Here is a 25,010-nt window from a genome sequence, read left to right on the forward strand (position 1 = left end):
GTACATTGTTAACATATGCACATTTAAAAAAACATGTACATTATTTTAAAAAAAGCATAAATAAGCTGGTTGATAAAATGTATCAAGGCACAGAAATTTCCAGCCAAATTACTAGGTACTGTGTAAGTAGTCATATCTATAACATAAACCACTTGACTGTATGTCGTTCATTCTTCAATCATCTGTAGATAAAGGAGTTCAAAAACATTCATAAGATCTGTTTCCATTGTACCTTCCATTGCCATATGTGCTTCCTTTCCCTGCCCTTCCAGCATACCGATGTCAGAATCCAAGGATGTGGGACAATAAGGGGGAAGGGGCAATGCTTGGAGGCATCAGAAGCACTGCATCTGACAGCAGAGAAAGCCCATTAGTGGTGGTGCAGCAATATATAACATCCATTCATGAAATCAGTTCTCTAAGATCATTCTTTTATAGTAGTATGAGATTTAACTTAAGTAGAATTTGGTTATTTAATAGTAATAATAGTAATAGTAATATTAATAATAGACTGTCATTTATTAAAGGCCTGTAATATTTGTAATAGGTACTTTACTTATATTATGTAATAGGATATTTATAATACCTTGGAGAATGGAGAGGAAAGAAAATTAATTTTTTGTGAGTACTGCACCAGGCAGTATTCTTGTCAGTTTCAATATGTTACTTCATTTAATACTCATGTGAGTATCTCTGAGAGATAAGAAAATTGAATCTGAAGTTCACATTACTAGTAAATATCAGTGTAAGGAATTGATTAATTATATAGTTTTAAAATTCATGCTTGTTTAATCATAATATGTTGTATATAACAATATAATGTGCATTAATTAAATAAATGAAACAGATCAATCTAGTCCATCAGAAAGTGATGTTCATTTAGTTCAAAATATGTATTAAGTATCTTCTGACTGCAAAATAATTTTCAAGTTGTTGTGGGATGTTAAATATTTAACTTATGATTCCTATTATTTTTTTACTTAGAAGATTACTAGGGAAATAAGAGAAAAACATGAATATCCTTGATATTAGATATTTTAAGTCCTTAAGAGTAAAGAGTAAATTCTCTAGGATTTAAATGCAAAGGATAGGGGCACCTGGGTGGCTCAGTCGGTTAAGCATCTGCCTTCAAGCTCAGGTCAGGATCCCAGGACCCTGGGATCAAATCGAGCCCTCACATGGGCCTCCCTGCTCAGTGGGGAGTCTGCTTCTCCCTCTGCCGCTCCCCCCCGTTTGTGCTCTCTCTCTCTGTCAAATAAGTAAAATCTTTAAAAAAATAAATGCAAGGGGCGCCTGGGTGGCTCAGTCATTAAGCATCTGCCTTCGGCTCGGGTCATGATTCCAGGGTCCTGGGATGGAGTCCCATATTGGGCTCCCTGCTTCGCGGGAAGCCTGCTTCTCCCTTTCCCACTCTCCCACCCCCGCTTGTGTTCCCTCTCTTGCTGTCTCTTTCTCTCTCTCTCTGTCAAAACAAATAAATAAAATCTTTAAAAATAAATAAATAAACAAACAAACAAACAAATAAATAAATGCAAGAGTTATTTTTCTCACTGTTATGAGGAAAGGGGAGTTTGAATTGGGTTCATAGCTAATCCAACCATTTTTTTCACAGTATCACTTAGTTTAGAACAAATCTCAAAGTTCTGGAAACACTGGGGAAGTTTCTCACAGTGTATTAACCCCAAAGTAAGTATCAGAACCCTCTTCTAGGACTTCTTTACATTAAGGGACAATTGTAGTTAAATATTAAGACACCAGTTTCCCACTGATTAATAAGTCACTAGTTCAAAGTGCATAATCATACATTTGACTCTAGCTATTTTAGTCATCCATCATTCTCAGAGCTTTTTTATTTTTCCTTCTTTTCAGGTGTTCAGCTCTTTTATTAATGTGAGACATATTTAAATCTATAATAGGCAAATGTTTAGTAATTGTTATTTACAATGGACTGTTGGCATTAAGCAACATATTCTGAGACTGAGATTTGCATATCAGACCTTTTTGGGGTAGTGTCTCAAGAATAACTCGGTGTGAAGCACAGCTGGGTGGAGGGAGAAGATGAACTATAATGCAGTCTCAGTAAAGGCTTCAGGCCAGTATCATGGAGATCTTTGAAGCTAGGATTACCTCAGGAACTAACCTGAGTTGGGATTCTCTTCATGGCTAGAGTAATGAGTGTCTTAATTCTGAAGAGACTGGAGTATCTCACCATAGCATTCAGTACAGCTGTGAATGGCTTTAATTTAATACACGAATTCCTGAGGAACATTTTAAATTTAATTTTGTTAACCTTTAATAAATACTGTATCTCTTCAATACTGTGCCTTTTTGATATGTTAATGTTTCTGAGATAAGGATGTGCCTTGTGATCCATATGTACTTAGTTTCTTTTTCTAAAAAGATTTGAAACCAGTATGATACTTTACAAAAGATTCAATTGTAAAATGGAGAAAATAGAGTATGTACCAAATTATGAAATTTTAGGTAACGCCTCACACCCATAGAAATATATCTGGCTTTAGAGTATCTTTCTGCTTTGATCCCTTCAAAGTAGATCTAGTATATGACTGACATTTTACCTATGTATTCATGGGGAGATTTTTTGCTAGAGTTTTGCTTTGTGGTCTTTCTGAAAATCCCAGGCAACTGACTTTTATTCATGTTGATTCAAATCTTAGCAGGCTGTCCTGGGATCATTGTTTATTTTATGTTAAATATATATCTTGTCGACTATTACTATCCACAAGTCTTTTTTGTAGACCTTTATATCTTCATTGATCTTATCATGGCACCTTTTTTTTATTATCACGTTTGCTTCACCCCAATTACCAAATATAATCAGGTACCCTTGGAATTTCCCAGCTAGTAGATACTTCTCTAGAGGTCATTTCTTTAATTGAAAGAAATGTCTTGAAATAGAGGTAGTAGAGTTAACAATTTTCAACAAAATTCATAAGAAAATCTCTATAAAATCATGTTGGTTGACCAAATAAGTCTCTTTAAAGCCACAGAATGGGAAACCATGTTTGCAAAATATTTGTATAATAGTGTTTTTTTAGTTAAAGCTGCAATATATTCCTCACGTAGTATCAAATTAAAATAGTTTGGCAAATCTGGAATCAGCAACTTTTTTCTAAAGTTTAATTTTTTAAAAAATTTTATTTATTTATTTATTTGAGAGAGAGAGAGATCACAAGCAGGGGGAACAGCAAAGGGAGAGGGAGAAACAGGTTCCCCACTGAGCAGGGAGCTCGACGTGGGGCTTGATCCCAGGACCCCGGCATCATGACCTGAGCTGAAGGCAGATGTTTAACCGACCGAGCCACCCAGATGCCCCTTAAATTTAATTTTCTAACCTTTCAGACAACCTATTTCTTGGATCATATGTATTGGTATATGGTATATATGTACACATATCTATACACAAACACACACACACCAACCTTAGGGAACAAAAGACACTATGATCCTTACATACCCTCGCTCCAACTGAATGTTATTAGATGCTTACATAAGAAATAGTAATAGCATGAAGAGTCCAGTGAAGCGTTAACTCCATTTTATAATCTATAAAAGAACAATCTTGGGCGCCTGGGTGGCTCAGTTGGTTAAGCGACTGCCTTCGGCTCAGGTCATGATCCTGGAGTCCCAGGATCGAGTCCCGCATCGGGCTCCCTGCTCGGCAGGGAGTCTGCTTCTCCCTCTCCCACTCCCCCCTCTTGTGCTCTCACTCTCTCTCTCAAATTAAAAAAAAAAAGAACAATCTTTACTTCTTTCCGCAGAAAGCAATGACTAAATTACTAATAGCATAATATTTCACACTTTCTTTCAAGTTCTAGGTTTAAATAATCATAAATATCACTCACATACATTTTTAAATATATATTTCTAAGTATTTATATAAATATATGTACTAATATTTATATAAGTCAAATGGGTTTTGGGTTTTGGCCTGTGTTAAAAAAAAAAAAAAAGATTGGGATCACATGTGGTTATTCTGATTTCTCTCACCATGCTGAAGTCTATGGAGAATGAATGAGTCAATGCAAGGCATAACTGGCTGATTTTAGGTGGCCAGGTAAAGACTTGTGTATGCCTTTGAGTGGATTTGCATTAGAAGAAGTGTTTGGTTCTAGGGTTGACATCTGAATGCAAGTGTCTGGTATGTCACAATAAGTTAAAGTTGATCTGGACGTTATACCAGTCCAGTGGCTCGCCATATGATCTCAAATATTGGCAATCACATAAGCAACAGCACCAAATTTAAGACTCAGAGAAATGGCAAAAAAAAGTAATTTCTGGAGAGGGCAGAAAAATAGAAGTTAAAAAAACAATCCATGAAATATTTATGGGTTTTACAAGTATCATTCTAATAAGAATGCAAATATTGTGAATGCTTTCTACTCATACAGTACTGACATTTACCAAATAGAATTCTGTTATTTGACCTCCTTCTGTAAACATTGACATTGCACTCACATTTATAATAGATTTTTGTCTGTTTTACCACAGTTGAATGTTTCCACCGGGAATGTTATTAGTTATTATGGCTGAAAATGCACCTGCACCAGCTGTGTGGCTAAGCATAAAAAAGGCACCAGCCAAAATCCCAGAGTCTCTTAACAGACCTTTCCTGCATTACTGCCATGGATCCAACATTCATCCTAAACAGCAGGGAAGAAAACTTCTTCCAACACTTCATTTCCATAGAAATGAGGATCTGATTTCTACTCTTGCTTTCCCTCATGGTAGCATCTACTGTTCCCTTCCTTGCATCCTAATCTTTATCATTTATCCATTAGCTGTAGACAGTCTCATGTTGTTTTAGTAAAAACTATTATAAGAAGAAGATGAAGTCAATTGAATCATAGAAACATAGAAATGTGAAGAAAAAGATCAATATAAGCAAGTTTATTTAAAACAGAAAAGCACAAAAGGGAACGGGGCAAAGCAAGAACTTGGTCTGTTTTTTCAAAACTATTGAAACATTAACACAAATTCCATTACTGAGATGTTCTCTAAGATCAGAAACATTTTCCAAATAAATTTCCTGTTTAGATTCAACTCTTAATCGTTACATTTTTAATAATTTTGTGGATAGTGAGGATGGGAACAGGAGTCAGGTCAATTTAGAGTAGAATGCTAAGAACAATCTATGCAGTAGTGTAAGCTATAGAAACTAGTAAAACACTCACCCAAAATATGAATTAAAATCGTCTTTCATAGATATTGTCTCCCTGAATCAATAAAGATATTTATAGACACTAACAAGTTTTTTATTATATTATCGACTGGGCTATTTTTAAATACAGTAGTTCAAAGAGGTTTTTTTTGATGTTATGCATCGAGTAGTCAATTTTATTGTACTTATTTTTGAGGTAGTTGCTTTGAAAACATTGATCAATCTCATATGATAGGCCCAATCTTGACATCATTGACACTTATGTAGGTTAGGTTAAAATGAGCACTCTATTTTGTCTGACAATCATGGAATAATTTTTGTTGTTGTTATTTGTTGGAAGGGGTCGTCAGAGGACATTACTGCTGATTTACTCTCAAGCTGGGCCCAGGGAATCAGAGGATCCTCACTCCCTCCCCCACCCTTGTGTGCTCTATTTCCCTTCTGGAACTAGAAGTCTCTCAAGGACACAACCTTAAGACAGTACTATGTTGTTGAGACCATCTGGACTGTCTACAAGATGGAACTCAGTTCTGGCCTCTGTATAAACGTTTACATTTCTGGCTGCTGGGTACAGAGACCTCCTCATCTTGTGGCCACACAAGACAAGCCTCACATGTAACTTTCCTTGTTTATTAAACTGGCCACCTACCCATCTGGAGTGGCCTGCCTCTTTTTTTAGTCTCTCATTGCGCTTTGTATATGGGGTCAGTTTCAGATTTCACCTGGGAAATTCCTGACTTTGCAAAACAATGTTATTCTTGCTCACAAAATTATAAGTTTTCTATTTTTTTTTTTTTTTGTATTACCTCCAAATGATAGATTCATGACTACTTGAAAATCAGTGACAATAAATACATAAATGTTAGGTTTTGGTCAAAAGCTGAATTAGTTAATGTTATTTATTCAGTAGTTTTTCTTCCAGCTAATATGCTTTAAACAGTATGCTTAGGGGTCATGTTGGGCACTGGAGAAATAATCCCTGCTTTTAAGAAATTTCAAACACAGTAGAGATGACAGATAATCAAAAATGCATTTCTAAGTCACTCTGATACATGGTAAAATGTGAGTACATTTTGTTTGTCAGCTAAAGTTCTGTAATTGGAAGGAACAAAATTCCATTAGATAAAATAGCAGAGGCAGAGGCCCAGGTATAGTTTGTTGTTGGGAAAATGTAATAATGGTAACTAAATAATAAAAATATTTTATTTCCATTCTTACAACAGTTTTCTATACCACATTGGAAACCTTACACCTAGAATTCTGAAAAGATTTGAAAAAAATAAAGTATAAAAGGTATGAAAGATGATTATTCTAAATGAGGAGATTAATGTGTATGTGTGTGCATGTGTATTTTCTCTGATGTTGTTCTAAAAGAAATGCAAACAAACAAAACCCCGTAACTTATTTTCCTAAAATTGTCTCAGAAGCCCTTTGTCCTCACAACAACAAAATCAAGAGCTAGTGACTTCTCTCTCCTCCAGATATTTTCAGCACTAGAAACTTCCCACCCCTTAGTTTTTCTGCTTCTCCTAGTTAATGCTTCTGTTTGAAAGAAGAATCATGTTACCATAAAAAGAGCACCTGCTTTGGAGTCAGGCAGGGATGAGTCACATGATGCCCAGGCACCAATTAAATTGTGTAACTCTAGTCAAATTAAATTAAAACTCTTAACTTCAATTTTTTTTATTTGTAAAAGGAGAATGAAACTATCATACAGAGTTATAAAAATTAAGAATGTTGTAAAGTGCTTTCCAAACATAGGGATATATAAAGTCTTACCATCATGGTGCTTATTTGCCTTAATTTCACTTCAATAAAACTAATTTTGAAGGAAGATATTCATCCACCTAATATCTTCTGCATAGAGATTTAGACTCCACTTGGATTGGTCCTATGCATCATATTCCTATTTGTTTTCTTCTTCACACTATTTTATAACATAATTGAATCATGAAAGTGTACTTTATTATATATTAGATGCATAGTCATTTGAGATATAAAAATGAAAATAGCAGAAACAAAAGATAAGAACTAGGTGCAATATTCCTGTGACTCAATAAGTCCAAAACCTAAACAAATTTTGATCAAATGTAGAAAAAAAAATCAGAACAAGAAAGAGAAAAAAGAGTTTAAGTGTCTTCATCCATTAATTTCTTTATCAAATATTAAGGACATTCAAAGCAATTCTCTCTACATTAGATTCTTATAAGGGAAAATGTGAAGAATGAGAAAAATTATGATGACTACAGCTTTTGACAGAGGTAGGACTTCATATATTCTGGATATGTAACAAGAATTAAGTGCATGAATATAATTCAACATAATATAGTTGCAATTAAAGTTCTGCCAACTATTATGGTCTTGGGAAAAGCAACTGATCATTGAATAAGAATGAAATTATTCTCAGATCACTTTATGTGTGGTACAGCAGTTGCTGAACTCAATTTATTAATCAATCCATTCCCATGTCAAAGTACCGTTCTTGTTACCTAAAAACTACTGTGGAAATAAGTAGTTTCCTGCTGCTCATAGCAGCAGAGGCAAAAAAATTAGAAAATAATGATACCAAATCTAGAAGGCTAAAGTTGATAAATGTGCTATATGGTATGTTTAGTTATCTTTAAAAATGTATTATATTAACTAAACAATGCATGCAGTCGACAGCAGAATTGGATCCCTGAACTAGAGAGAAAGAATTTCAAAGTCCAAAAAATTAATCTGAATAAAATGAAAGCCTTGTACCAATCATCTTTTTTTCTCATAATGATAACTATTTTCATCGAGACTAGACCAGATATTATAGGAAAGCCTGTAGTTAGGGACAAATCAGATCATATTTCCACAAACTAGTTGAATTTCCTATTCCGTACTTCAAGAATATTGTGCCCCCAACTATCATTTTAAGAATTAGTTCTCTGAGAAGAAAAAATTAGTTCTATGGGTTTTCTCTCAGAATTTTCATTGCAATTACAATGAAATTATAAATAGATCTATTTTGTATCAAAAAATGAAAGTTCACTAAATAGAATTACAACACGCTTTTTGCCATAGCATTAATTTTCAAATTAGCTTGTCAGTGAAAATATCATATGCTGGTCCGTTTGCCATTATGGGAACAGCAAAAATAAGAGCAACAACAAGATAGCTGACTTGTTTGAAGCATTTACTGTGACAAATATACAAAGCACTGTAAAATTTCAAATTCTCCTGAATACTCACAATAACATGAAAATAGGTATAATTATTACATATGTGAAGTAAATGAGAAAATTAAAGATAGGAAAAGTAATCTACTCCAGATCACAGTCATTAGGTGATGGAGTCAGAATTCAAACTTGTATCTATCTGTATTGAATAAAGTACACAGTATTTAGTTCAGGAGAAGGGAACAATATAGAAAGTTTCCAGTGTTCTATACCTTGATTTTTATATTCATTAAAATGATATGTTATATAATAAAACAAACTATACAAACAGTAAAATCAATTTGCCTAGTTTAAGGCAGAAGATAAAAGGGATTGGAGTAGTCTGAACAACATCCTAAAACATGGATTCTAAATCTATCCTTAGCATTACATAACTCAAAGGACCATAATTTTGAAATATTCAGGACTGATTTCTCATTTATGAAATAGGAGGATTAGACCGGTTGATATATAAGGTCTTCCTAGATCAAAGATTCTGTCTTATTATTTTCTCAGAATTGTCAAAGAAAGAACCACCAATATGGCCATGAAATGGGCTGGATGAGCTGGTGCTTGTACCCCATAATATGGGGACTGATTGAAGGATTTTCTCTAAATAACAGCACAGTTATTACTGTCTATTAATAATAAAAAAAAAAAAAACATTATTAAAAGATCACTCTGACTGGAGAGTAGAAATGACAGATGTAGAATTAGCAAGACTTGATTTTGAATGATAGAGAGAGTGAAGGAGGGGAAGGGCCTCAGCTAGAACAATTCAGTGAATAGAAGTAACATTTACTGAAATGGTGAACATTGAAGTGAGGTGGTAAATTTGGGAGGGACAAATTTGTGTTTTGTTTTGGACATGTGTTATTTGATGAGATGTGTTAAATACCGGATTAGGCACTTGGTTTGAATTATGCAATACATTGAGATAACTAATAAGAATATTTTTGAGGTTTTAAAATATATGACCAAATTACCCTTTAAAAAGCATGTACCATGTATCATGCCCACTGGCATTGGATGAGAATGCTTATTTTTCCACACTATTGCCAGGGGTGTGTATTTAATGCATACAAACTTCTGCCAATTTTACAGGCTAAAACAAGAGGACACCTTTAAGGGAGGAAGCATAATAGAAGATTGCTTTAGGAAGCTTAATCTGTGGTGTAAATTTTATCTGAAGATGTCATAATTAGCTATAAAAGGGTGAAATAGTTCATAGAAATTACAAATTGTGAGGGTGACATTACAAAAATGTTGTTTGGATTGTAAGACACAGAAGCTTCAATTTTAGATGTGGTAAATTTGAGGTGATTATGAAGTTAAAATTACCTGTCTGTGAAAGTATTCTTGGCGACTTGATGTATTAGTTATCAATTGCTGCACAAAAAAATTGCCAAAAGCTTAGAGGCATAAAATAACACTTATTATCTCATAATATCCGTACATGAGGAATCTAAGTATAGCTTGGTTGGAACCTGGGCTCTGGGTCTTACAAGACAACCACCAAGGCATCAGCTGCACTGTTTTTTTTTCTGGAGCTCAGAGTCCTCTTCGAGCTCTCATAGTGGTTGGTTGAATTCAATTTTTTATCATTGAAGAACTGAGGTCCTCATTTTGTGTGTGTGTGTGTGTGTGTGTGTGTGTGTGTGTGTGTGTGTCTGACTGTCAGCCAGGTGTGCACTCAGCTGCTGGCAGCTGCCTTCAGGTCTTTGCTATACGGCCCTGTCATAGCACGCAGCTCACATCTTCAAGGCCAGTAAGAAAATCTCGCTCTACTCTGTTAAAACAGTCTTGTATGATGTAAACTAATCTAGGGAGTGATTAGCCTATCACCTCTCCATACTCTACTGGTTAGAAGCAATGTACACACTTTGCCCTCTCTTTTTTTTTTTTTTTTTTTAAGATTTTATTTATTTATTTGACAGAGAGAGAGACAGCTAGAGCAGGAACACAAGCAGGGGGAGTGGGAGAGGGAGAAGCAGGCTTCTTGCCCAGCAGGGAGCCCGATGCGGGACTCGATCCCAGGACTCTGGGATCATGACCTGAGCCGAAGGCAGCCGCTTAACGACAGAGCCACCCAGGCGCCCTACTTTGCCCTCTCTTAAGGGGAGAAGAATATACCAGGACTTGATTCATTAAAATCACCCAAGGGTATATTTATCACACCTAGGCTTCAGGTTACCAAGTGTATTATTTTTGTGGTGAAAATAGAATCACTCAATGTTTTGGTTAGGATATGTGTGGCTACAAGCATCAGAATTCCTTTCTGAACATAAATAAAAATTTGAGGGTTATTACTTCACAATGGAAGAAGAAGAATAGTAGGACAATTCCAACAATGATGTTGCAGCTTAATGAAGTAGCTGATGATGATGGTGCTGACTTCGTAGATCCCACTGGCTAGGACTGGCTATATAAGTAGCTCTAGGGGAATGGGTGTCTGGAAGCACGTGGCATTTTCAGACTCTAAGGTTTTGGAAAGAAATCGTCCATCAAAGATGAAGCAGGAGAGCTTGGGTATAGCAACAGACATTGACTTCATATTATTAAAAAATCACTTTTTAATAAAAAATAACAACTTTAATATGAAGCCCGTATGTAGATACATGTACTATGTACAGAGCCTGTAGAATACACTCTTCCTTTTCATCCTATCAATAAGAAGCATCTGTTCTATTTCAGTTTCAACTTTGACTCTAGCAGAGAAATCTGTTTCTAATCTTTGACCTAATGGTTCCTCTGAGAGAAAGGAAATACCAGTGAGATATTTCCCACCCTTCTCACTCCAAACTCACTGGAAACAAACTGTGGTCCTCAAGACTTCAAAGAGCCTCACAATTAGAAACCCTGATAAACGACTATGTTTTAGATCTCCTTTCAGTATGTTCCATACAATATGTCCGTTTAAGTTTCCCATCTAAGGAAGTTTTTGCATGCAAGACAACAGCATGTGCTTGTTTAAAATGATGCCTTGGCTCAGGTCAAACGGAACTCCCTCCTATTATTCTGACTTAAAAGAAAAATGTCATTTGAAATCCCAAGATAAGGCAACAAATTGGCCATAATTCAACAATGTCTATGGTTTCATATGACATTTGACACATTTAAACTCCTCAAACAAAATTGGAGTTTCAAATTACTTGACTATCTTCCTGCATCATGAAAATTGCTTCAAAAGACTTTGAGGCATTAATACATTTAGTATTGAATTACAGGCTTTCTGTAAACAAGTAATTTCCCTAAGTAGCTAATAAAGTTTTGTGTCTTCATTTATTGTACTGTTGTTGATACATAGCAAAGAAAATACTAGTATGTCAAATGATTTTTTTTCTGGCAATTGAACGTTTCAGAAATTCTGTTCTTTCTTTGTAATATGGATTGCAAACTACTATTGCTTTTTTTCATTGACAAAAAAAATGTTTCCCAGATGTGACAAGAAAACAAAAATTAGAAAACAGGATTTAGATAATTAAATAATTAAAATAACACATAATTAAAAATAATAGCAGTAGATAAGTGCGATAACTGTTACATAGTTAGCACACGTTTTATTTTAGATGCGAAGTGGAGGAAATACACTTTTATTCATCAACAAATACTTTTATATCACCTACTACTTATTCCAGGCTTCTCACATAACGATGCTCTCGTTTTTGTTGTATTTTTGTTATTTTAATCTAAAATGACTCTGAATATTTCCTGAAGATAACACTTTTTATAGAATTTCAAATTAATTTGCTTGAAGTCCCTGCTTAGTTAGGTAACATTAAAATACTATTAAGTGTAAAATCAAAATCACGTAACAGGATAAATTTGTGCACACATTGTATGTTTTGGACATGTAAGTTATGTCAACTCTTTAATTTCTAGAACAACTGTAATATCTCCCATGCTACTACTTGGATTGTTCCAGCTAAAGTTAGTTACCTATTCACCTCAAGAACCAAGAGTATTTCAGCTGTGCTCTACTAACACCCTTTTTTTAATGTTGTATTATAATTCATTCCAGTTTTATCTATCCATAAGCAGCTTGAGGATAAGACATAAGACAATCTCCTAAAGCTTCTGTCAAATTATTAATGTTAAATGATGTATAATGACTACATGAATTATTAAATTATATGTTGAATAAGTTGTAAATACTTTTCTATGGGCAATGATTTCCTAATACCAAAGACAATTTATAATTATAATGATGGACTTCAATTCAGTTCAATGACGGACAAAATAGATATACATGATCTAATAGCTATATTATTACACTACATCTTCAGATGATACTAGTTTATGTGGGTTTCTGAGAACGAACGTGGGTCAAGATAAAAGGAATGATGCTATCTTAACTAGCAATGGATGCGTGTTACATGTCAGAAACCCTCTATGTATTATCTCAGTTAATCAATATAATAGCAGTTAGGTGTTATTTTTGTCTTCATTGTACAGATGATAAAGCCTGCCCAAATTCACACAACCATCAAGCAATAGAGGGATTTAAAGCAAGGCAGCTTGGTATCAGATACCCTATGCTAAACCATAATTTGATATGAAAAATTTGTAAAAATAATAAAGTTTTGTTAGGAAAAAGAAAATTTAGAGCAGAAATAAAATGCCTACAAATAATTCCTCAGATCCAAAGATTCCATCAAATCTAGAATTAACATTCTAGAATGTTAATTGAGGTCCCAAATAGACTTAGAAGCTTAGGAGAGGCTTAATGAGAACATCTGATTCAGCTCCTGTTTTCCTAAAATAAGAAAAGAGAGAATCAGGATAGACTTTTTTAAGGTCGGGTAAGGGAAAGGCCAAATAGGTAATAACCTATCTATCTCTTTCAGGTTCTGAACTAGTCACAAATATTTTGATCAAAATATCAGCTTTACTATTATAAATAGCTGAGTGGAGGTCATGGCTTTTGGTCTGTAAATAAAGTACTTACTAATACAGTTGCTGAAATAGACAACCTTACTGCCATCCTCTCTCCCCGCGCCTTTTCATGGGCTCAGTAGGAGTGAGGGTCTTAGTCAACCACTCAGTTTATCTCAGAACAAAAGAGCAAACTAGACTTCATTCTCCCTTCAGGCAGGCAGATACAAGTGAAGCACAGAGAGGTCTGAAATCAGTACTCTCAGTCCTTCTCTCTAATTCACTTAACAAACAAGTCACTCCACCCTTGAATAAGAGTGAATAGCAGAGAGTAGATGGGATTGGTCTGGGTGAATTTCCCCAAGATGGTAACATAAAGTCAGGGAAACAGAGGGTTTCCCTCATAAGATTAAACCTCTGGAAATACAACTGGCTGGGGGAGTTGGGAGACACTAACCTATCAAATAATTAGGCGAAGAGGTATCTGCATAACATAATCCCTGTCATTAAAAAGATCAGAATAGAAGTGGATGGTGTCAAAAGGCTATTCAGAATACTTAAATTAGGAATAGGATGAGTAAGACTAGGATACCAAAGAAACTCTAAGGAAACTACTCTCAAGGAGATGGGAAACTATAAAAAAAGGTATCATTTGATAAAATTATAAATAATTCCAATGTGAAAAGAAAAAGGAAACCAACCAACAGGATTTGTTAAATTGTTATAACTGCACTTCTTGAGAGCATCAGGACATATCCCTAAGAAAGTTAGCTGTAATTCAAATCAGTATCAAGGCCATTATATTAAAAAATTTATTCTTTAAAATCAAACACCTTGAGAAATTTTGGTATTGGAAACCATACCAGGAACAAAAAAGATCTCAATAAAATATCTTTAAGTCGGGGCAGATCAGATGCTGAGACAGCCTTGCTTGGGGAAGTAAGAGCCCATCAGAATTTTTTCCTGCCTCCCTTAGAACCAATCAGAATATTTCACCAAATCTTTAAGAACCAATCAAAATACTCTGTGCTTAGGCAATATAACATGTATATAACATGCTCAGACACTATTCAGAGAAACTGCTTCTGAATATAGCTTTTTCCCTGTGCCCAACGAATTTAGTAATTTAAGCTTTTTCATCCAGTTGGTCTCCTTATGGTACCAACAGATTACATAGGAGAGCTTCTAGTGAGATGAGTTTTATTTTTAATCACAAAAGTAATTGATAATCATTATAAAATAATTAGAATGACAAAAGGAAAAAGTTAACTCTTTGAGTGCTTTTCTTGTACCATGTTCTTCTAAGTGCTTACATATATTAACCATTTTAATCCTTAGAACAACTAAAACAGGTACTATTATTATGACCATTTTTAATGCAAAAAATTAATCACAGAAATTCACACATCTTCTAATTTGTGAAGCCCAGATTTTGAAGTCAGCTTAACATCTAATAAAAGCTCTCAAAAGCTAATACCATTATAAATTCCATGATATAGATATAATCGTTTGCTTAAAAAAAAAAAAAAAAAGAATTTGTTGCGATTCCCTGAAGAATTGTTTTCCAATATAAATATATACAGGGTTGCTTTTCTTTTTTACAAAAATGCAATTTTACTACAAGATTATTTTATAATTTCTTTTCATACTAAAACTATATTGTCAGTATTCTTCCGTGTTATTATAGATTTATCACTTTAAGAACAAATTTTGAATTTATCTTAATTATTTAACCAAATCTTATTGTTGGATATTAAGTTTGTTTTTCATTTTTTTTACTCTTATACAAAATACAAAAATTTACAGTATGTGCATACATTGTTGTAGAGGTATGCAATCATTGATTTGTTGAAGTTAAATTTTTAGTTTATACATTTTTAAAGCATATTTTAAAGATTTATTTATGTATTTGAGACAGAGAGAGAGTGAGAGAGTGCATGAGAAGGAGGGGCAGAGGGAAAGGGAGAGAGGATCTCAAGCTGACTCCAAGCTGAGTTGTGGACCCCAATATGGGGCTCAATCTCATAAGCCTAAGATCATGACCTGAGTCCAACCAAGAGTTGGACACTTAACCGACTAAGCCACCCAGGTGCCCCTTTAATGCATTTTGATATGTTTAATGACAATTCACCAAAGAAATATTATTTTTTTAATTTACAAGAAGTAGACAACAAGATTGCCTGTTTCTCCACGTTTATTTCACTACTGTTATAAGTTTTAACACATTTTACAATATGATAACAAACTTATTTTAATTGGCACTTTAATTTATAACAGTTTAATACTATATCTTGATCCGCTTAATGTTTATTTTCTAGTGAAACATTGAATAATATATTTAACTGTTTTTTACAATGTAATATCTATATGTTTTAGTATTGATATTTAAGAGTTATTTGTATAATATGATTATTTTCAAGTTAACTCCTTGACCCTTCTTAGAAAGGGCTTTCCTATCTCACAGATTATTCAATTACCTACAAACATTTTCTCCTGGTATTTTTATAGTTTAATTTTTTCAGTCAAACTTTTAATCCACCTGGAATATATTTTTATTTGAAATATGGGATTTATTTTGATACAATAAATAGGCATTTAAGATTTTTCTTCAAAAAGTGAGTTGTTCCAGCATAATATTTTTAAAAGCCCATTCTTCTCCCTTTGATGTGAAATGTTAACAATTCTTGTGATTAAAATTTGACATATGTGTGTGCCTGGGTGGCTCGGATGCTTAAGCGCCTGCCTTCGGCTCAAGTCATGATCTTGGGGTCCTGGGATCGAGTCCTGTGTAGGGCTCCCTGCTCAGCGGGGAGCCTGCTTCTCCCTCTGCCTCTCTCTCTCTGTCTCTCATGAATAAATAAATAAAATCGTTAAAAAAATAAAAGAAAATCTGGCATATATTGGGGCGCCCGGGTGGCTCAGTCGTTAAGCGTCTGCCTTCGGCTCAGGTCATGATCCCGGGGTCCTGGGATCGAGCCCCGCATCGGGCTCCCTGCTCGGAGGGAAGCCTGCTTCTCCCTCTCCCGCTCCCCCTGCTTGTGTTCCCTCTCTCGCTGTGTCTCTCCCTATCAAATAAATAAATAAAATCTTAAAAAAAAAAGAAAAAAAAGAAAATCTGACATATATTAAGTAGTACTAGGTATGTTCAGTTCTATTCATCTCATTCGTCAGTCATTTGTCTATACAGAAGTATCACACTGTTCAAATTATGGAGACTGTCTAATAGGCATTTTTACCTAATAAGATGAAACACCCCTTTTCCCATCTCTTCCCCATCCAGTCTTCTAAAAGAAAATAAGTAAGTAAGTAAATAAATAAATAAATAATACATGCATACATACACACATAAATATAAATAAAACTTTGTTTAGATTTCTGCAGTCTGCTGAAATAAGGGAATTGCTTGTTTACAGTGGGAAGTATGTGGTTTCATGTTCAATTTGTAGTTGGTCAATCAGTCATTTAGTAAGTAGCTATAAATTACCTTTCCTTTCCCAGGAAAGAATGGTCTAAGGATATACTAGTGGATAATGGTCTAAGGATATACTAGTGGATACTTAGTTATAGGCCATGACTGGAGTTTTCAGGTTCTCAGGGATGGCATACTTCAAACAAGCCATAACAAATACAGCGTGCTAGAAATGAAATATGAGGGGCGTTGTTCATACCAAAGACAGGGGAGTAACAATCACCAGAGTCAGGGCAAGCTTCCATGAGAAAGTGATGTTGAAGCTCTCACGTGGGACATCAGTATACCTTAGTCAGAAGAGGAATTAGGAGAAACAAATTTGAAAAAAGCAAACAAACAAAGATATTTTTACTTGCATATTTATTTGTTTTTATCCTCTCAAAATAGAGTGTAAGCTCCGAAGGGCAGGGTTGTTTTATTCGTCAGTGTGTGCCTAGCACAGAAGGAGGAAGAGGAAGAAGAGGCAGAGGAGGGGGAGGCAGAAGAGGAAGAGGCAAAGGGAGAGGAGGAAAAGGAAAATGTCATGCTTGAGAGATGGAAGACAAGAAAGAACATTTTTCTGTAGACTTTAGATAAGTCTTTTGTGTCTAGAGCACAAGAAGCAAGAGGAGAGGCAGATTATGAAGGGTTTTAAAGGTCATCTTAAAGAATGAACTTAATTCGAATATCACTGAGAAAATATTGAGAAGTATGAAGAAGGGAAGTGATATTCAGGGTTTTTTCCTCTTTAAAACATCATTCTGGGAGCACCTGGGTGGCTCAGTCGGTTAAGTGTCCAACTCTTGGTTTCAGCTCAGGTAGAGATTTCAGGGTTGTGAGATCAAGCCCCACGTCAGGCTCTGTGCTGAGTGCAGAGTCTGCTTAAGACTTTCTCTCCTTCTCCCTCTGCCATTCCTCACCCCCTAAAACAAGTAAATGAATCTTTAAAAAAAAAAAAAAGGAAAAGAAAAAAATTCTAGGGAAAAAAGAGAAATATGAAAAAATAATGCTTAAGTTAATCAGCTTTTCCAGAAAGCAAAAATAGGAATGATCAGGTGGAATTTTAAAGAAACCAATTTGTAAGGAAATAACTTACTCAATATAAAAATTAAATCTATAAAATCTCACCACTTATATCTCACTAATAGAAATAAGCTTTCTATTAGTATAATTATGTGAATGAGGGTAGATATCTTTCTTTTGGAATATGGTCAGAAGCTGATGAGTATCAAAAGCTTTCTATATTTTCAACAAAATTTACAAAATCCCATCAAAGATATGGGGTATGCAAAAAGAATATATATCAAACTGTGATTCCACAGTTGTCAGCACATGGTTGACTGTATGTATGTGTTACAGGCTCATTATAAAATTGGGTGTTCTACTCAAGGTGAATGCTAAAAATAACATTTAGTTTAGTGTATTAAAGTTACATTTAGTTTAGTATACTATAAAGTACTTGATTTTTTTTAATCACATTTAATCTCTCACAATTTGTTTAAGATGTATTTGTCCCACTAGAGTGATTGTATATCTAAGAACCTGATATCAAAATAATATTCATTCACATTATTACTTGAAATACTGGGATCAGAATATCTTTAATGATGTCTTATTACTTAGATTCCACATTTTATGATTTAAGGACCTGTTACTTCAAACCCCCAAAATTAATAACCAAAAAGAAAGCTTTTAAGGTACAAAGGAACTCTAGCCTCTATTTGATCTGTTTCTTTTTCATAGAAAGGGAAGAATTAAATCTCTAGAAAATAAACAACAAAAACATTTACCTCATCAATTGGCATTGTGATGAAGTAATTTTATTAATAATGCCAAAAGTAACCAGACTTTTAACTTTCAGGTATATATTAGTCATTGGGCTAAGTTTTATATACGAGGTAATTTGGGTGTCATCACAGCCACTCTCAGGGATAAGATGAAAAAGCCGAAGCACAGAAACACTGAGTCACTAGTCCAAGGTCACACAGCAAGGATTTGACCTCAGTCAGTGTGGTTATGGGATCTTTATTTTTAATGTATTCCTTAATTACTTTAATGGAAGAATTAAAAATTGCATGTCAAATTGTAGAGTACAAAGCAGATACAGTAAACTTAAAACATAATTTGGATGTCTCAAATAATGAAGGAAATATTAAATAACAAAGGAAAAATGTGGGCCAAAAATAATGGCCCCATCTATAATAAGAAAAATTTATTTGCTCTTTTAAAAGACTTTGGTGATATGAGAATTTTGTCCTAGAAGCCTCCTTAGAATTTCCTTGAAAGAATTTTAAGGGGAGGTTTGAAAAACTTGCAAAATCCAGGCCTTTTTTTATCACCTGTAGCAAGGTACTTAAAGAAACCTTACCTAAAGCTGGATGCATCACACAAAATTTAGCTATTTGGTAATATTACATCGTTGCCATTTTCCTTGACCTTCCACCAGATGGAAAAAATCAACTGTAGTAATTTTGCTTTGGAAATCCTAATGTTTGTTGTTTTGTTAAAGAGGAAATAGCATATTGTTGTATTTTCTCCAACAGTGTCTTTATTATTAAATCAATGATGCCATTTTCCATAAAAAGAGTTCCATGAAAACATAATCTCATAAATAAAACAGGCCTCGCTCATCTGGTGAACTGTTTCTTACACATCAAATAACACCAGATGCTTTAAAGGTACTGGGCCACAGTGTTTTTTGACCAGATTATTTACATCACATTCATTCATCCAGTTCTTTCCTTGAATAAATATCATTATTCTGTTAGCCTTAGCACAATTTGAAAGGCTTCTGGTAATTTAATACTGATTTCTTCCAAAAGGAAGTTAAATATTTAAATCAGATCCCAATCACAGAAACAGACCAGGGCTACCTAGAAGTAACAAGATTCTCTTCATCTTGTCAGACTTGACAGTATGATTCATTTTAGACCAATAATAGACCAATTGCTATTGTTCAGAAAGGTGAGACCCTTTACCTTTAATGAAGTACAGATTTTTTTTTTCTTGATGAAATTCATGAGCTTGTAGCTCTTTAGCAAAATACTGTGACCCACGTTACAGAGGTTCAACTGGCAACGAACCGGTGTGGGAAGATATCCATGAATATGGGATTGTTTGTTTGTTTGTTTGTTTTTAAGATTTTATTCATTTGACAGAGACACAGCGAGAGAGGGAACACAAGCAGGAGGAGTGGGAGAGGGAGACACAGGCTTTCCGTGGATCAGGGAGCCCGATGTGGGGCTCGATCCCAGGACCCTAAGATCATGACCTGAGCCGAAGGCAGACGCTTAATGACTGAGCCACCCAGGCGCCCCTGTTTTTATTCATGTCAGATGAAGGAGAGACAGGTTGAATGTATACAACACACACACACACACACACACACACTACCACCACCACCACCACCACTACCATGGCCAAAAAATAATGTTGGACTATTCAGGGTTAAAAACAGAATAACATATAATCATAAGGGACACAATTTGGTTAGCCTTTTTTAAAGACCATGTTTAGGATTTATAATGCTTTTCTATATTTGATCTTAAAATACTTTTAACAATGCATCACATATTCCCAGTTAAAATGATATAATTGTAATCATTAAAGGATCAAGTGACCCAAACATTACTATATAAATAAATGTACAGGTGTTAATGAAGTCTTCCTTTACCCTTTGCACTGTGTAATTTTAAGTCTGTCAAAATTATTTTGCTTTGTTTACATAGCAGGAACATATTATGCCCACTCTTGTAAAAATCCACTCCTGATTTGTTTTATATATGAAATTAAACCTTCAAAGGGATCAAAGTATGAGCAACTTTTTGAGTAGTTTTAGCGATATCAACCAAGAATATGAGTTAATTAACTATTGTTAGCTAATATTTGGTGAACACCTATCTGCTAGGACTTTTGCTTAGTGTTCTGTTAATATTTTATGTAATCTTACCTAATAGGATTATTGTTGTACCCATTTTACTATGAGTTATCACAGTACTAAGTTATTGAGAACAAGAAAAAAAAGGCATAAAGTATGTTTCTAGAACTTACAAGTTGTATATAGTTTAAAGATTATTTTTTTTAATTTTATTTATTTGACATAGAGACAGAGAGAGAGGGAACACAAGCAGGGGGAGTAGGAGAGGGAGAAGCAGGCTTCCAGCTGAGCAGGGAGCCTGATGCGGGGCTCGATCCCAGGACGCTGAGATCATGACCTGAGCTGAAGGTGGACGTTTAACCGCCTGAGCCACCCAGGTGCCCCACAAGTTGTATATAGTTTAAAGAGACATTAAAGTAACAATGCGAAATGTTAGAAAACCATTTATTTATTTTTTAGTGGTATGGCCATAGTTACTAGCTCAAAGTATTTGAAGATTATTGTGGACTGGGACAACACATTTTTAATTTGTAGGCTATGTAAAAGCTGAGCTAAATTAGCATAACAGGTACAATTTGTGTAATTAAAACAATAAAAGGAATTCATTCCAAATGGGGGGCCAAGTGTGAGAAAGCACAGAGGCTGCCATCCATATTGAATGTAGTTAAAGGAAGTTCCAAAAAGGACAGAGATTATAATGGATAATATTGAGGAATAGGATTAAATAGATAAAAGAGAAAACCAATACCATGCTCTACAAAGCTGAGAGCTTTCCTTTAGATTTGATGTAAAAGACCATTGAGAATAGAGATACCTAACAAAAGTTTTACCTGTCTTGATCTATTCAAATAAAAATTTAAGTTATATTCAACCATTTAAAATCCCTTGTGTGGGTAAACATAAATATTTCATTAAAATTGCCTCCACTATCATTTTAATTAAGAAATTTCTAAATAAGGTTTATCTAACTGATGTGTTTTAATATTATGTGCTGTATGACCCCGTTACAAATTTTCAAGGTTTGTGTAATTGTTGATAGCTAAAATGTAAACGAATTAATATAAAAAAAAAAAAAATTGCCTCCACTATCTGATTACATTAGGTTCATTGTTACAGAATATTTTTGCTAGAATTAGAAGGGGATTGGAAGTGGGCTGGAATTGAGAAGGGACCTCAGACACAGAAGCACAGTGTATGTAAAAGCACATATCAGTGGTGGAAGAAGGCACTGAGGGTACAGTGTGAGCCAAGATGGGAAAACATTGAGGTGAAGCAGGACTAAAGAAAATATTTCAGTTCTTTCTGGGTGATGCAAAATGTGAATACTCTAGGTTATTCTTAGAGAGAAACTATAGTAACCAAGAGCTGCATTATGCTTCAAGACCTTAGGAGTTGAAATACAGTGTAGAAATTGGAATTCAAAGTTGGTAGCTGTAATGAGTGAGGGATAGGAGAGGAACATCTCTATTCAGACACAGGTAGACTGCACTTAAGATTTCTGTATCTTTAATAAACAGCAAACTTCAGGCTTCTCAACTGAACCTAAAAAATATCTAAATGGACAAATGTGTATACACAAATTCAAATACATTTTCAATCTTTGATGTTGATTTGATTTCAAGGGTATTGTTTCTTTTTTTTTAAAGATTTGTATTTATTTCTTTTGAGAGAGAGAGCATGTGTGCGTGAGCAAGAAGAGGTGCAGAGGGGGAAGCAGACTCCCCACTGAGTAGGGAGCCTGATGCGGGGCTGGATCCCAGGACCCTGAGATTATGACCTGAGCCAAAGGCAGATGCTTAACCAACCGAATGAGCCATTCAGGTGCCCCTCAAAGGTATCATTTCTTAACATGAAGGTGAAGTAGGCTGAAATGAACAATAGATTAAACCCAAAATAAAGAGAAATTCTTATTTGGAAATACTTACATAACACAAACCATCTCCCTTCAGTATTTTAAAAAATACTTAAATTTAATACAAATTTCAATGGGACCAATAAATATATATTCAATCATTTCATTCTTTGAACATCATCCAACTTCTCTGTAGATATTGCTTGTAAAAACTAAAACATGTTTTACAATATTTATTGTCTTCTTCATCTCTTTTAAAATATCTATTTGATCCAGATATTCCTGCAAAGAGCAAAGTGAATGTTTCAAATTATAAGTATTAAGCTCATGGCATTTTCAAAGGCTTTTGATTTGGAGAACATCTTATTCTCATTTGGCCTGGAAGAAAAATCAGTGTTACTTTGACCACCAGTATGTGTGAATAAGTCAATCAGAGAAAGACAAGTATCATATGATCTCACTGATATGAGGAATTCGAGAAACAAGACAGGATCATAGGGGAAGGGAGGGAAAAATGAAACAAGATGAAACCAGAGAGGGAGACAAACCATAAGAGACTCTTACTCTCAGGAAACAAACTGAGGGTTGCTGAAGGGGAGAGGGGTGGGAGGAATGGGGGGGTTGGGTGATGGACATTGGGGAGGGTATGTGCTATGGTGAGCGCTGTGAATTGTGTAAGACTGATGAATCACAGACCTGTACCCCGGAAAAAAATAATACATTATATGTTAATAAATAAATAAAAAATAAATAAATGCATTGACTACCATTAGCCTTGAGAACGTATCATATGATGGATTTTTTCCCTGTAATTTTTCCAAGGTATTCTCAACTCATAGGATTTTTAATATACAATTATCATAAATCTTATTAATTTGGAGGGAAAGCTCTACTAATAAAATAATATATTTCTAAATCATTTTTGGAAACCCCCATTTTAAATTTTGATGTTCTCATTCTAGATTATCTTCAATAAGCAAGGTATATCTATAAAAAATTGTTTTCAAATGGATTTATTTTCCAACCTATGCAGTATGGGTACATCTTAAGCTCATTAAGTTGAATAATGGTTACAAATTGATTTTCTTCTGAACTTATTTTATTTCAATGAAACAAATATAGTTTAATAAAATCATTGTCATTTGTCAATAAGTGACATTGTGTTTGATCACACATGGGTAGATATGCTCAATATTTTCACAGAATACTACTTTTATAAAGATGATAAATGTTTTAGCTAATGAGTTGTTAGCTTTTATAAACTAAATAATATGTGACAGCATAATTGATGAATGTGATTATATTGTTCCTTGTTTATTGATATTTACTAGGCTTTGGTCTTTGGCTTGGTAAACTATTCTTTCAGGCCCTAACCTTCACAAGTTTCCAATAACATATTGGAAAAAGGACTTCAGATGTGTGGAAATGTAGATCGAGTGTCAATAATACTAATGACTTGGTTCACTACGTTTTAGAAAAGGGGAGAGAGAAAGAGCAGGAGAATACAAAGGAAATGATCCTGTTGCATTCTTTTAGATTTCTCTGCCCTAGTGATCCTGCGCATTATTTGACTTTAATTTCATATTTTTCTATTTCTCAGCAGAGAAAATAAGATAATGTTTCTTTTCTTCCTTCCTAATAGCTTTAAATAACAAATTTTGATTATCCAGAATGAGAAAAAACTGTTGTATAGTGGAAGGGCAGCAAGATAACATAACAATAATCTCAGCTCCACCACGTACTAGCACAAGGCCTGATCTCTGTTACCCAGTTTTTTTGTTTGTTTGTAAATTGGAAATAATATTACTTAACTTATACAGTGATTGTGAGATTGTTGTGAGCACATCAACCTTTAGTTATTGTATTAGATTTCTATGCTGTATAATAAATTACAAATTCAGCTCCTTAAAACAATACATATCTATCTATTATCTCACAGTTTCAATGGGCCAAGATTCTGGGAATTGCTCATCTGAGTCCACTGCTCAGTTTCACAAGGTTTGCAGTCAAGGTGTTGGCCGAAGCCAGGTTTTCATCTGAGGCTTTGAGTTTTCTTCCAAGCTGATGTGATTGTTGGCAGAATTCATTTCCTTACGGCCATAGAACACATAGAAATTTGTTTCTTGAAAGCCAACTGGAGACTCTTTCTACTCACAATGGACCTAATGTCACTTTCACATATTTTCACTAATTAAGTCAGGCCCACCCAGATAAAGCTCCCTTTGATTACCTCAAACTCAACTGATTTAACACCTTAATTTCATCTGCAAAAACACTTTACCTTATAACAAAACTTAATCACAGGTGTGATCATGTTCACGGGTCCTCCTCAAATTCAAAGCAAGGTGATTATACTGGGTGTGTCCACCAGGGGATGGGAGTCAGAGAGCTTTCTAAGAATTCTGCCTACCACAGTTATGTGCCTCAAACTAGTATTTTTGTTCTTTCCTTTCGGTATATCTGGTAAGATTGCACTTGTCTGCCTTGTTGGAATTGAAGCTAGGTGTTAACTATTTTATTCTCTTTGGCTGGCAAAATGGGAGGAGAAGTGATATGCATCATATGCACAGAGAAGCTTTAATCGATGGAAG

Source organism: Phoca vitulina, unplaced genomic scaffold (genome assembly GCF_004348235.1).
Source record: "Phoca vitulina isolate PV1807 unplaced genomic scaffold, GSC_HSeal_1.0 scaffold3, whole genome shotgun sequence".
Classification (NCBI taxonomy): Eukaryota; Metazoa; Chordata; class Mammalia; order Carnivora; family Phocidae; genus Phoca; species Phoca vitulina.